Raw genomic sequence first — 11,666 nt, forward strand, 5'->3', positions numbered from 1 at the left:
CCCCCCATAATTTAGTTAAAATAATCAGGTTGCTGCATCAATGCTGTCATATACTTGGGACACGGCACTTTTTGGTGCATAATTGTATGAGTGTTTTAACCACAGTGAGACTTATATAAAAATGTTTTGAAGTTTGGAAGGGGCATTACTGCAGTACAGAAGTGCCCACTACCAAGGATGACCACAGTACAGAGAGAATTAAGAGAGAAGAGTTTTTAATTCACAAAATTTGAGCGATAAGATATGTAACTAGTGTTCATTAATATTTATGTCAGTAATGTACTCAGCTGCAAGAAGAAGAAAATTTATTTTAAAAATGACTTTAAACAAGTAAGGAGTCTTTTTTTCACACAAAGTCCAGAAATCATTCAGTGAGGCTGTGATGTCATCAGGACTCAGATTTTTCCACTCTGTCTTCCTTCGTGTGTGCGTCTCTGGATGACTCTGTACCTCCAAGCATCAAGTTCGTATGCTAGCCTGAAAGAAAATAGCAGGAAAAAGGAAGAGGGAAAGAGAGAGAAAAACTTATCAAAAAATTCCCACCAGATTCCCAATTATGGTCAGAACTGGGTTACCTGATCATCCATTGCCTCAGGAACTTTTGGGAAACCAAGATTTTTAGTTAGACAAATTGATATCCCTCCAACATCAGGGTTTTGGTTAATAAGAGATAAGGGGAGATTGGATATTTAGTAGGTAATTAGCCTCACAAAATCCCTTTTCAGAGAATAATCTTTCTCATCTGTATGTGTATATACATATATGCAAAAAGTGTGTGTGTGTGTGTGTGTGTGTGTGTGTGTATCTCCTGAGCTTGTTTAAGAATGTAAGCTTTGATTTCTGACAGAACTGAATTTTAATTCCTTCCTACTACTTTCCACTATTAGGTGTGAGACTTGAGGGAAGTTATTTCACCTCTCTAAGTCTCATATTCCTGAGATTATGGTAGTACTTACTTCATGAAGCATTTTTGTGATAATTAAGTCAGAAAATATGTATCAAGCTCTTAGCACAGTGCTTGGCGCATAGTAAGCTTTCAATAACAGGTATTGTGTTTATTATAAATATTGCTCTTACTTGTGATTATTATTAGCCTGAAAATTTTCTGAACTAATAGGCATTTGAGAAGCTAGGTAGGAACCTGGATAGGGACCTGCCCATTCTCCCGTGAAGGGCAGCAAGATGCATGTGGTTCAGTTGCAGGAACATGAAGATGTGGCAGATTCCTATCCAAGGGAGAAGGAGCAGGAATGCATGAATGTATCTGTTCCTCCTTTCTGTTGGCATCTAGGAAGCATGCCCACTGCAAATGATGGCAAATAAAGGGAAGACACCCATGTGCAATCTGTGGTGAGGCAGGTTATAAGGTTCCAGAGACACTTCTGTCACCACAGGAAAAGCCACCCAATCTGCTAATGGAGAAGTACTAGTCTAGTCCAGGGCTCATTCCACTATCCCACTCTTCCATAACCTAGAACCGTTTCTGGACATTTGCAAAGTAGTTGTACTAACTCCAAGTTCAACCTGTGATTGTAGGAGGACCATTAGCATGTCTACCTGGCTGCCCACCATGTTTAAAGCCTACCTCTATGAGGGTTTATACTGCAGATCTCCTGCTGGGGTCACTGGCCTAAAATATCACACAGATGATCCTCTATCATATTGACATGCTCTCACTGTCCAACATCTACTGGCCATATTATCTCTCACTCATAGAGCTTTTGCTTGCTCATGTACTAGAAGACCCGCATGTTATTCTTAACTTCATTTCTGCTGCTATATTTTTTATACCTCTCCACCCCTCAGCCCTGCAGTAGAGTCATATCTCACCCTGATACCCTAAACAAATGTTCTGCTTGCAATATGGATGTCAATAAAGGCCATACTTGAGGCTAAGGGCCCAAGATCTTTCCAAGAAGTCCTAATTTTCTGAAACTATATCTAAGTTTCCATAATTACATAGATACAAACATATTCACTGGAAAAATGATGGATGACATGTGTTGGGATTATTCCAACCTTATCTCAATCACCATTCAAAACATCTACTATTGAGCTTCCTGACCAAATCAATGAAATAAATAACTTTGCGAGGCTAGATCAGAGGTGTGACTAAGACCTTTTCTATGTAATTGAAAGACCCCAAATTGAAGAAATTACTTTTATATACATATTAGCCTGTTCATGAGTATTATAATGCTGTTTGGCCTGCATAGTGACTCCACCCTCTCCCTGTGGGTAATGAATGAATGGATTCAAGAACAACTATCCTCCATATGATAATACATATCATATGCATGATAAATCAACCTCATGTAGACCTCTGGTTTGAGTGTTTATGTAGCAACTGTGATAGAACCACACAAGTATCAACCTTGAGCAATTAATTTTTAATGCCAAAAAATGTAATACTTAAGCCATGTTCAGTCCACCCATGGTGTCCACATGATGCCAAAAATGTATTGAAAGCATTTGAGAGTTCTCTATCGCATACAGTCTCTGACTTATGATGGTTTGACTTATGATTTTTCATCTCTGTGATGATGTGAAAGTGATATGTATTCAGTGGAAACTGAGCACCTATATAACCATCTTGTTTTCACTTTCAGTACAATATTCAATATTACATGAGATATTCAACACCATTATAAAATAGGCTTTGTGTTAGGTCATTTTGGTCAATTGTAGGTTAATGTAAGAGTTCTGAGCATGTTAGGGTAGGCTAAGCTAAGCTATGATGTTCAGTAGGTTAGATGTATCAAATGCATTTTCAACTTACAATATTTTCACCTTATGATGGGTTTATTACAGCTTAACCCCATTGTAAGTCAAGGAGCATCTGTATTTGATGGGCACCTGAAATAACCAGGTAGGTGTCTTATTTCCCAGGTTATATTATTTGGGAATAAGTTAGGCAACCTAACCTCAGGAAGGTCTCTTCGTGGATATTCAACCTGGTGTCCATGAGCACCTATGCCTGATTGAGATTTAGGGCCATGCAGAGATGGCCTTAGTAGACATGTGTGGGGAAACTCTTCCTCCTTCATTGTTATAGCTTTATTACTGACACTATCCATCCATTCAACACTAATATAATCTGCAGAAACTTTTGACGGCTCACAACCAGTGTAATAGCTATAGCATTTCAAATTTCATGACTCTTAGGCCTGTGCGGCAGACAAACTCAAAAAGCCAGATGGAGCTCTGAACTCACTATAGACTGCTTTAATCCCATTGAAACAGAATCACAATAAATTTTGTTTCATAGCCATGACATCATCCCGGAGACAGTGGACACTGACCAAGATTCTGCATGCCATTCTCTGCTTTGCATTCCTCATTTGTATGAGCCACTTCCATCCTGTTTGCACAAGGCATTGATCTCATTTTAATAATATAATTCTGACAGATAGGATTTGGATTCCCAGAAAGCACATGAGGAAGTTTTGTCTCAGCTTGGACTCCAGCATTTGCGCCCCCAGCCACCTCCATAGCTTCCTTTGTATTGTCAGAATTCTTTGAATCCCGAGTTTGTTTTCTTCTTGTTTTTTTTTTTTGCCTCTGAATCTTTACCCCTGTTTCATTCTTTATGCTATCTCTGACAAATGAAAGTATCTCTAAGTTATATGATGAATATGAAATATTGGGTTCATGTAGCAGCTTGAGAACAAAATAATTAAATAAATAAAACCTCTACTCAATGACATGACGATCAATTTAGTGTATACAGAAAATAATTTTGAAAGATAACTGCATTATAACCTTTCAGACATTATGTACAGTCATGCTCTGATTGCTCGGCTCTCTTTCTTGCTACCACATTGTCATTCTTTATCACCATCCTTTTTGTTTTCCTAGCTCCTTTGAGCAATGACAATCATATTGAAGGTGAAGAATAATGAAAAGAAATGCTAAAAATGTGACTGTCTGTCTGAATGTCAACGACCATTTCCAACCACTGGAGACAGCCATTCTGACTGCATTTGAAATTGACTCAGTGCGGCCTCTTGCTGAGGATTTGGGGCTGCCAATTTTTCTGCACAGTAGAAGAGGAGCCTAGGAACTAACACTGATTTTTCCAGATGCTTGTAAACTTAGTAGAAATATTTATAAATTTGGTTTAAATAACTAGTATTTTTATAAGTATCAGCTCAATTTATTTAACCAAAATGTCTTAATAATAATGGGCCTAGAAATTAATGGAGTGACAGGGAATATGGAAATTGGTGAAGTTGGCTGAAAACCACATTCTCCAGAAAAGTTATCTTGTGTCCATTCATTTATTCACTTACTACTCTACAACTATTTGCTTGTATAACCACTAAACTTTCAGTCTTATTAAATACTAGAGTCTAATGTGATGAAACTTTGGAAATGCGGGCATACAAGAAAATGTCTGTAAGAAAAAAAGTCCATACAAAAGTAAAAGTATAAAAGTAAAACAGAGAATCAGTAACTTTGAGGATTTCCATTATTATTACCTTTAACTGGTACCAACACTACAGGTTAATACAGACTTTTTTCACTTAAATTGTGTTGACTACCACCAATTGAATGAATGTATGTTTGTGTGTATGTCTGTGTGTGTGTGTGTGTGTGTGTGTGTGTATGCATGAATAAATGCAGAATGTTATAAATATGTTGATTTAATCATTAAAAAACATTATACAATCACCATTGATGGTCATCTTTTGTATTTCTACTAGAAATTTGAAAGTAGAAATTATACCATTATGTTTGTTATTACTTCCTTTTAACTTGATTGAAGTCAACAGGGGATTTTCTTCCTGACAATAATCTCCAATGATGTCAAGGAAGATGGTAGAGTTAGGGAAAACGCCACTGGGATATTCCTTCTAATGTCTCAAGCAAAAGCATAGAAGATTATTTAATCTAGGAAGAAAATGCCTTCACTGCCTAAATAAAAACGTTGAAGACATTTAAAATTACAGTAGAGATTTCTACATAATTCACGCTGAAGGAGCAGGATTAAAAATATCTGTAACAGCTAACCTGATCTCCAGCCCCTAACTTGGTATCACTTGACTAAAATACAAGTATCAGCAAGTTTGATACTGAAGCTGAAGACCCTTACTTGGCCCTTTGGTAATCTGACATCCTTCATGTTGTGAGTTGAATTATATCCTTTAAAAGGATGTTGATCATGCTTTTAAAGGGACTGTAGTAAAAAAAAAAAAAGTGTTGAAATATTAACCTTTTGTACCTGTGAATGTGACCTCACTCAGAAATAGGATCTTTGCAGATGATCAAGTTAAGTTAAGGTCATTAGGATGGACTCTAATCCAATCTGGTGTCCTTTCAAAAAGAGGAGATTCGAACATGCAGATAGACATACACCCAGGAGAAATGCTAGGTGAATATGAAGCAGGGTGAATATGATGCATCTACAAGCCAAAGCCGCCAAAGATTTCCAGCAAACCACCAGAAGCCAGGGGAGAGACATAGAACAGATTCTCCCTTGAGCCCTCAGAAGGAATCAAGCCTGCTGACACCTGGATCTCAGACTTCTGGCCTCCAGAACTTCGAGGGAGTAAGTTTCTATTGTTTAAGCCACTCAGTTTGTGTTACTTTTTATATTAACCCTAGCAAACTAATACAACCACAAAGCCAACAGTGCTAGTCAGCTTTGCTCTGATAGCAAGCAACGCCTAGGTCTCAGGGGCTCTAGGCTGTTCTCTGCTCTAGGCTACAGTTCTGTTCCACATGTTGTCATCTTCTGGATCCCAGGCTAAAGAAGCAGCTTCTGTCTGGGACATGCCATTCTCATGGGGGAGGGCACAGGTGAGGGGCTGGTGGAAACTTTTAAAGCCTCTTAAAGCTTCTGCCTGATTATGGTGAATGTGGCTCACTGAGCACATTCCGTTGGCTAAGGTGAGTCACCTGGCAATGGCAAGGATGTGGAAACTTCTTACAGAAAACATGGTGAGGGAGTGAACAATTGAGAAGTACCAAACAAAACACACCACTTCTTCAGCAAGAGTTGAGGGAAGGCCTACCAAAACTCTGGCCCCAAACTCACGTGTATGAAAGTGGTGTGGTATTATGAAATAAATTATTACAATGTTCAGTCTGTAGATAAAATCTAGATGGAGTTAGGACTTAGACTTGACTTTCAACACTGAAGTGACATATCTATTGAATTAAGTGAAAAATACAAGCCTTATAATGTGTATAAAAGAAAGAATAACTTTTGATTTTCTCATTTTCCTCTTTTCCTTTCTCATTTGTAGTTAGTTACTTATGACTGGGACCAGATAATTGACTTTTTTATTTCCTCGTATGTCCTGAGATTATTTTCCTAATACTCAGATAACAAGACCTGAAATGGATTTTATGCAGGAGACACATAATGGTTTTTAGAAAATAGCAGTTATCTATTTTCAGTGATAAGAGCAGATATGAGAGTTATGGGGAAAAAAAGGTAGAATTATGCTGTTAACCAATTCATATCATCTCTGAAGACAAGAGGCAGCAGAAACAATGTTGCAGAAAGTGAGACTAGTAGAACACAGTGGGACATAAGATAATTACGGAAAGATGAGAAGGAATACAAGAGATGTCAAAGCAGACGTGGAAAATAGAAGTACCTGATTAAAAAGAGAGAATAAAAAAGCAGGTTGATATCAGTGGCATACGTGAAAAAGAAACACAGACGCTAAGAAATAACTGAAGTAGGAGACAGCAGTGTCTCTCTTTATCTCAGGTAAATCAAACAAGCACAAGCACTCCAGTCTACAGGACATAATCTCGCTGTTTCATATCTTTCGTAATATAGAAACTTCCTTAGGCCCTTCCCATGTCAAAATTAAAGACAATTTATCTAAGGAATTAAAATCTGGAAAACTCCAACTTCTCTCTCATACTATCAAAGTCAAAAGACAGTGGAGTGGTATTTTAAATATTCTCTTAAGAAAAGAATGTGGTGCAGGCATGCCAGGCCCAGCTTGAGATGCTGTCACCATGTAAAGTGTAGTCCCACATATTTCAGAAAATGTCTTCCAAAAATTTACCTTTAAAGATGATTTTCAGATTTTTAATGATTGAATAAAAAAAATGTTAAAGATTGAATTTAGAAGTTACCGTGGAAAATACATATAAAGAATATTGAAATCAGTTACCTAATTTAGAGATAAATGAATAATCCTATGAATTAGATTGTAAAACAAGAACAGTATACTTAGGAGGGAGGGTAGAAAGAAGACATTTGCTTTTTCTAATTATACTAAAAATACAAAAGGAAAAAGGACATCATCATATGTAAAAAGATAATAGAAATAGGAAAAGGAAAAGGAAATGTACTTCTCCAAAAAAGCATGAAACAGATGTAACAAAACCCAAACATTTTATATTGATACATAAAACACATAGAATCTTAGACTGTTTTTATTTAAAAGGCCCAGTGATTTGTTGTTCTTAGAATATGTGCTAGGTATAATGAGGTAGCAAAAATGACAGTAAAATTAAAAGAAAAGATATGTGAAGAGGATGATGACAATATGATAAAATGTGTAAATTATAGTGAGTATATGCATAAATAGCAGCAAAAATTGTGTGAAACACAGAAAAGGAAAGTTAGAAGATTTTAAACCCACCTCAATCTACCAAGGATCTAATATAAAAAAAATTAAATACGTGGAAATATAAATAGTACATTAAAAACAGTAAATATTACGTTACACAGCTCATTTTGGGAACTGGAAGCTTCCAAAAGTATATTTTCCATAGAGCAAATGTGATCTTAGATCTCTCACCAGATAAAGTATCATAGTGCAAGGACTGAAAGGGAGAAGGACAACTAGAATTAATGGAAATACTTGAGAAAGTGACTAGAAAGTTTTGTATACCTGTAAATACATATATACACACACAAACTAATTGAGTTCTAACAATGAAAACTAGATGCCTTTCAAAGTCACGATGGAAAACATGAATTTGATTATATATCACATTTTTCTGATAAGCATTTAAATTTCTTTCATAGTATATAAAATGGTATAAGAAAACATAACATTCATATGGGTAAAAAATTGGCATTGTTCAAAAAAAGATAACTGTATAGAATCATTAATAAAAAAACCTTACTAGTATATTTAAAAGAAGATTTGAATAAAGAGAGAGATAGCTGATTCCTTGATGAATCTCCCTGGCTTGATCTTTTCCCACATATATGTTTTTTTACCCGTATGTAGTTTTAAGAATACAGAGAAGTGTGGAGGAGAACGATTAATACTCATAAGCAAAAAGCCAACATTTTTATGTGGATAAAGTATAGACATTCCTTTTAAATTCAAGAACAAAATAATAATGATGCCCACTGTCACCTTTCCTATTTACTAATGCAGTTTACAATACAGTAAAAGAAAGGACTGAAAAATCTGCTCCAAATTGGAAGAAACTAATTCATTGTCCATAATAAGTGAATGGATAAACAAACCATGGTACATTCGCACAATGAAAAACAGTAGAAAGGAATGCACTACCAAGCCATTCGAGCAAGACGTGAAGGAATCTTAAACGCATATTTCAAAGTGAAAGAGACCAATCTGAAAAGGCAACCTGCTATATGATTCCAACTATTAATATATCACATTTTGGAAAAGGCAAAACTATAGAGACAATAAAAAGATCAGTGGTTGCCAGGGGATTGAGGAGAGGAAGTGGAGTACAGGGATTTTTAGGGCAGTGAAACCATTCCGTATGAAACTGTGCCGGTAGATTACATGACATTACGTGCTTGTCACAATCTATAGAACTGCATAACACAAAGAGTGAACACTGATGTAAATAATAAAGATTTAAATAGATATTTAGTAAGTAGATTTTAGTTAATAATATTGTGTCAGTATTAGTTTATTATATAATTGTACCAAATGTGCCACAGTAATACAAGATATTAATAGGGGAACCTGCGTGTTTGGGAGAGAGGGGAAGAGAGAGGGCATATGGGAACACCCTGTATTTCTGTTTAACTTTTCTGTAACCCTAAAATTGTTTTGATAAATAATTTTAAAAAACACAAAAGGAATGATATAAATATAGGCAAAGTATTAGTATAATTGAAATAGAATTACTTGCAGGTATTTCTAATTTTTTCCATTTATTTTTTATACATAGTGTTTTTCTATATGGTACTATAATTTTTCCATGACAGCTAATTTTTTATATCTTCCATTAGATTTATTCTTATAATTTTATTACTTTATATGTTATCCATTTTCTGGTCTGGAGCTGGTTAAGTTTATTTAAATTTTTAAATATTATTACATTTTTCCAGCTTTTCTAAATGTTTGAGGCACAATGGTTGGTTTTCCTTAGTACCTCAATGTGCCATATTAATTGCAAGTTCTCCAAGTTTGTATTAATTTATTTTTTAATTGACAACAAAACTTGTATGTATTGTGTACAAAATATTGTTTTGAAATATATGGTAACTAAGTTTTTAAAAAGAATATTTGATAGTATTGCCATCAAAATCTCAAAAGAAGTTTTAAGAATTCAGTAAAAACTTCTAAATCATTTGAAAAATGAACAGGTGAAAAAAATCAAGACATGCATTAAAGAACAGCAATAGGGAGGAAAATACTTGCCAGATATTAAAACCTATAATAAAGCAATAATATTTAAGACATTTTGATATTTGTAGAATATTCCTTCAAGAAGGAATAAATCTGACAAAGATGAATAAATTTACTAAAAATGGGTAGAAAAAGGAAAAATTATTAAATATGTCATACTGGAATGATTGGTTAGCATTTTGAAATATACCAGTCACCAAAGTATACTCCTTTAAATAGGAGCAGTGATTGTCATCTGGGTGGAGGTGGGTAGGTGGGTGGGTGGAGAGGTGTGGAGTAATAGTAAGTGTTGTTTGCAGGATCATGCTGCATTCTTTGCTGGGTACAAGAAAAAGAAGTAGCTTTACAGCTACCATTGAGTATGTGAATTTTAATTTGTTTCTGCTTGTGTGCTGAAGGAGAATGAAATGTCTAGAAACATCAAATTAGAGGGTTAAATATAAAATATCAAATTAGAGAAGAACTGGCAGAAAATAAAATAGTTCAATCTATGGAAGAATGATAACTTTTTCAACTCCTAAGGGATAATAGGAAGAATGAAAATATGTTAATTTATACAAGTTTAAAATATCCTTATGATAAAAAATAGTAAAAAAAATAAGATAGACCACAACATATTTACATCAGATATGACACAATTTAATATCTCTAAGATATTAAGGATGTGTTCAAGTTATGAGAAAAATATTGAGACTACAAAAGATAAGCAGGCAAGTGACATGAGCTGACAATTCAAAAGGGGACTACAGTTGGAAAACGATAATATAAGAAATTGTTCATACTATCTAATGATAAAAATGCAAAATAGAGAAACATTAGACAACATATTTAAAAAAATTGATAGCTCCCTGTGCTGATAAAGTTAGGTAGAATTGGTATGTATATTTTAAGTTGAAACAGCTTAATTTAAAAGTAAGGTAATTGGGTAGATAATAGGTATTCCCTGCATCTTAAAAATACAATGATGTTTCTGAGAGTTTATTGAAAAATAAATTTGTAAATGGCCAATATACCAATTTTTTTTACCCCAGTGAGAGAGTGAGTTACAGATTGGTGTGAAGTCTATATTATATACAAAGCTGCCACAGAGTGCATAATCTCTGTGTAGTTAAACAGAGAATATATCAAAGGAAGCTGGTCATGGTGGCACATAAAAATGGTGGTTTGTTTTTGTAATATTTGTATCTTTATAGCTGTGTATGTATGGGAAAATTACTTAGTTTTTTTTTTCTTTTTAAATGAGGATAAGGGTTTGCTCTTGTTATAGGAACCAAGATAATGATCATGGCAAGATCGCAGTAAATTCCAGATTCTGATGTCTCTTATTTATAGTTGGAATTGGCCCTGCAGTCACCGGAGATTATTAAATCTTAAGGTTATGACTCCACCTGTGATGTTTTAATAGCTCTCTTCTTGACTCTTCTATTGGCCTAAATTAGAATTTCTAGGAGATAAATCCTTCCATTAACTGACAAGGGGTTCATATATTTGCTGGTGAATTTTGAAGCCCTTAGTGGGCATTTTAACAAGATTTCTAGCTAGAGAGTTGGTATAACAAAGGCTTTATTCTCTGAGTTACCAAAGGTTTAGATCACTGGTAAAAGCTAATCAAGGGTTTTTCTTTTCTCATGTAGCTTTCCATCCTCCATATGCCTAGAAAAAATTGATCAATTCACTGAGACTGCTAAAGTTGTTGAAGAAGCTTCTTGTCCAGAAAGTATCATATATTTTTAATTTTGAAAATTTATAAAAGCTCTTTCTTGGGCAACTAGGAGTGGCATCTTTTTTTTTTTTCTTAGTGAGCTAAGAAAAGTTCCCTGTATTATTTGCCTTTGACTCAGGTTAGACTACTCTCATGAATCTCCTTTGTTGTTAATAACTTGGAAGATGAGTCCTCCATTATAACTGGCTCAAAAATCCTTTGAGAAAGAACTCTCACCTACACAACTTCTGCTATATGACTTTTTCTCACTTATTTGCTAGTGAAGTGAGAGACATTTCTAAAGTGATTAACTGAGACTTTAGGAAATGACAATGACCAATTTTAATGGACTTCAGCATAGCTGTAGT

Source organism: Lemur catta, chromosome 1 (assembly GCF_020740605.2).
Source record: "Lemur catta isolate mLemCat1 chromosome 1, mLemCat1.pri, whole genome shotgun sequence".
Taxonomy (NCBI): Eukaryota; Metazoa; Chordata; class Mammalia; order Primates; family Lemuridae; genus Lemur; species Lemur catta.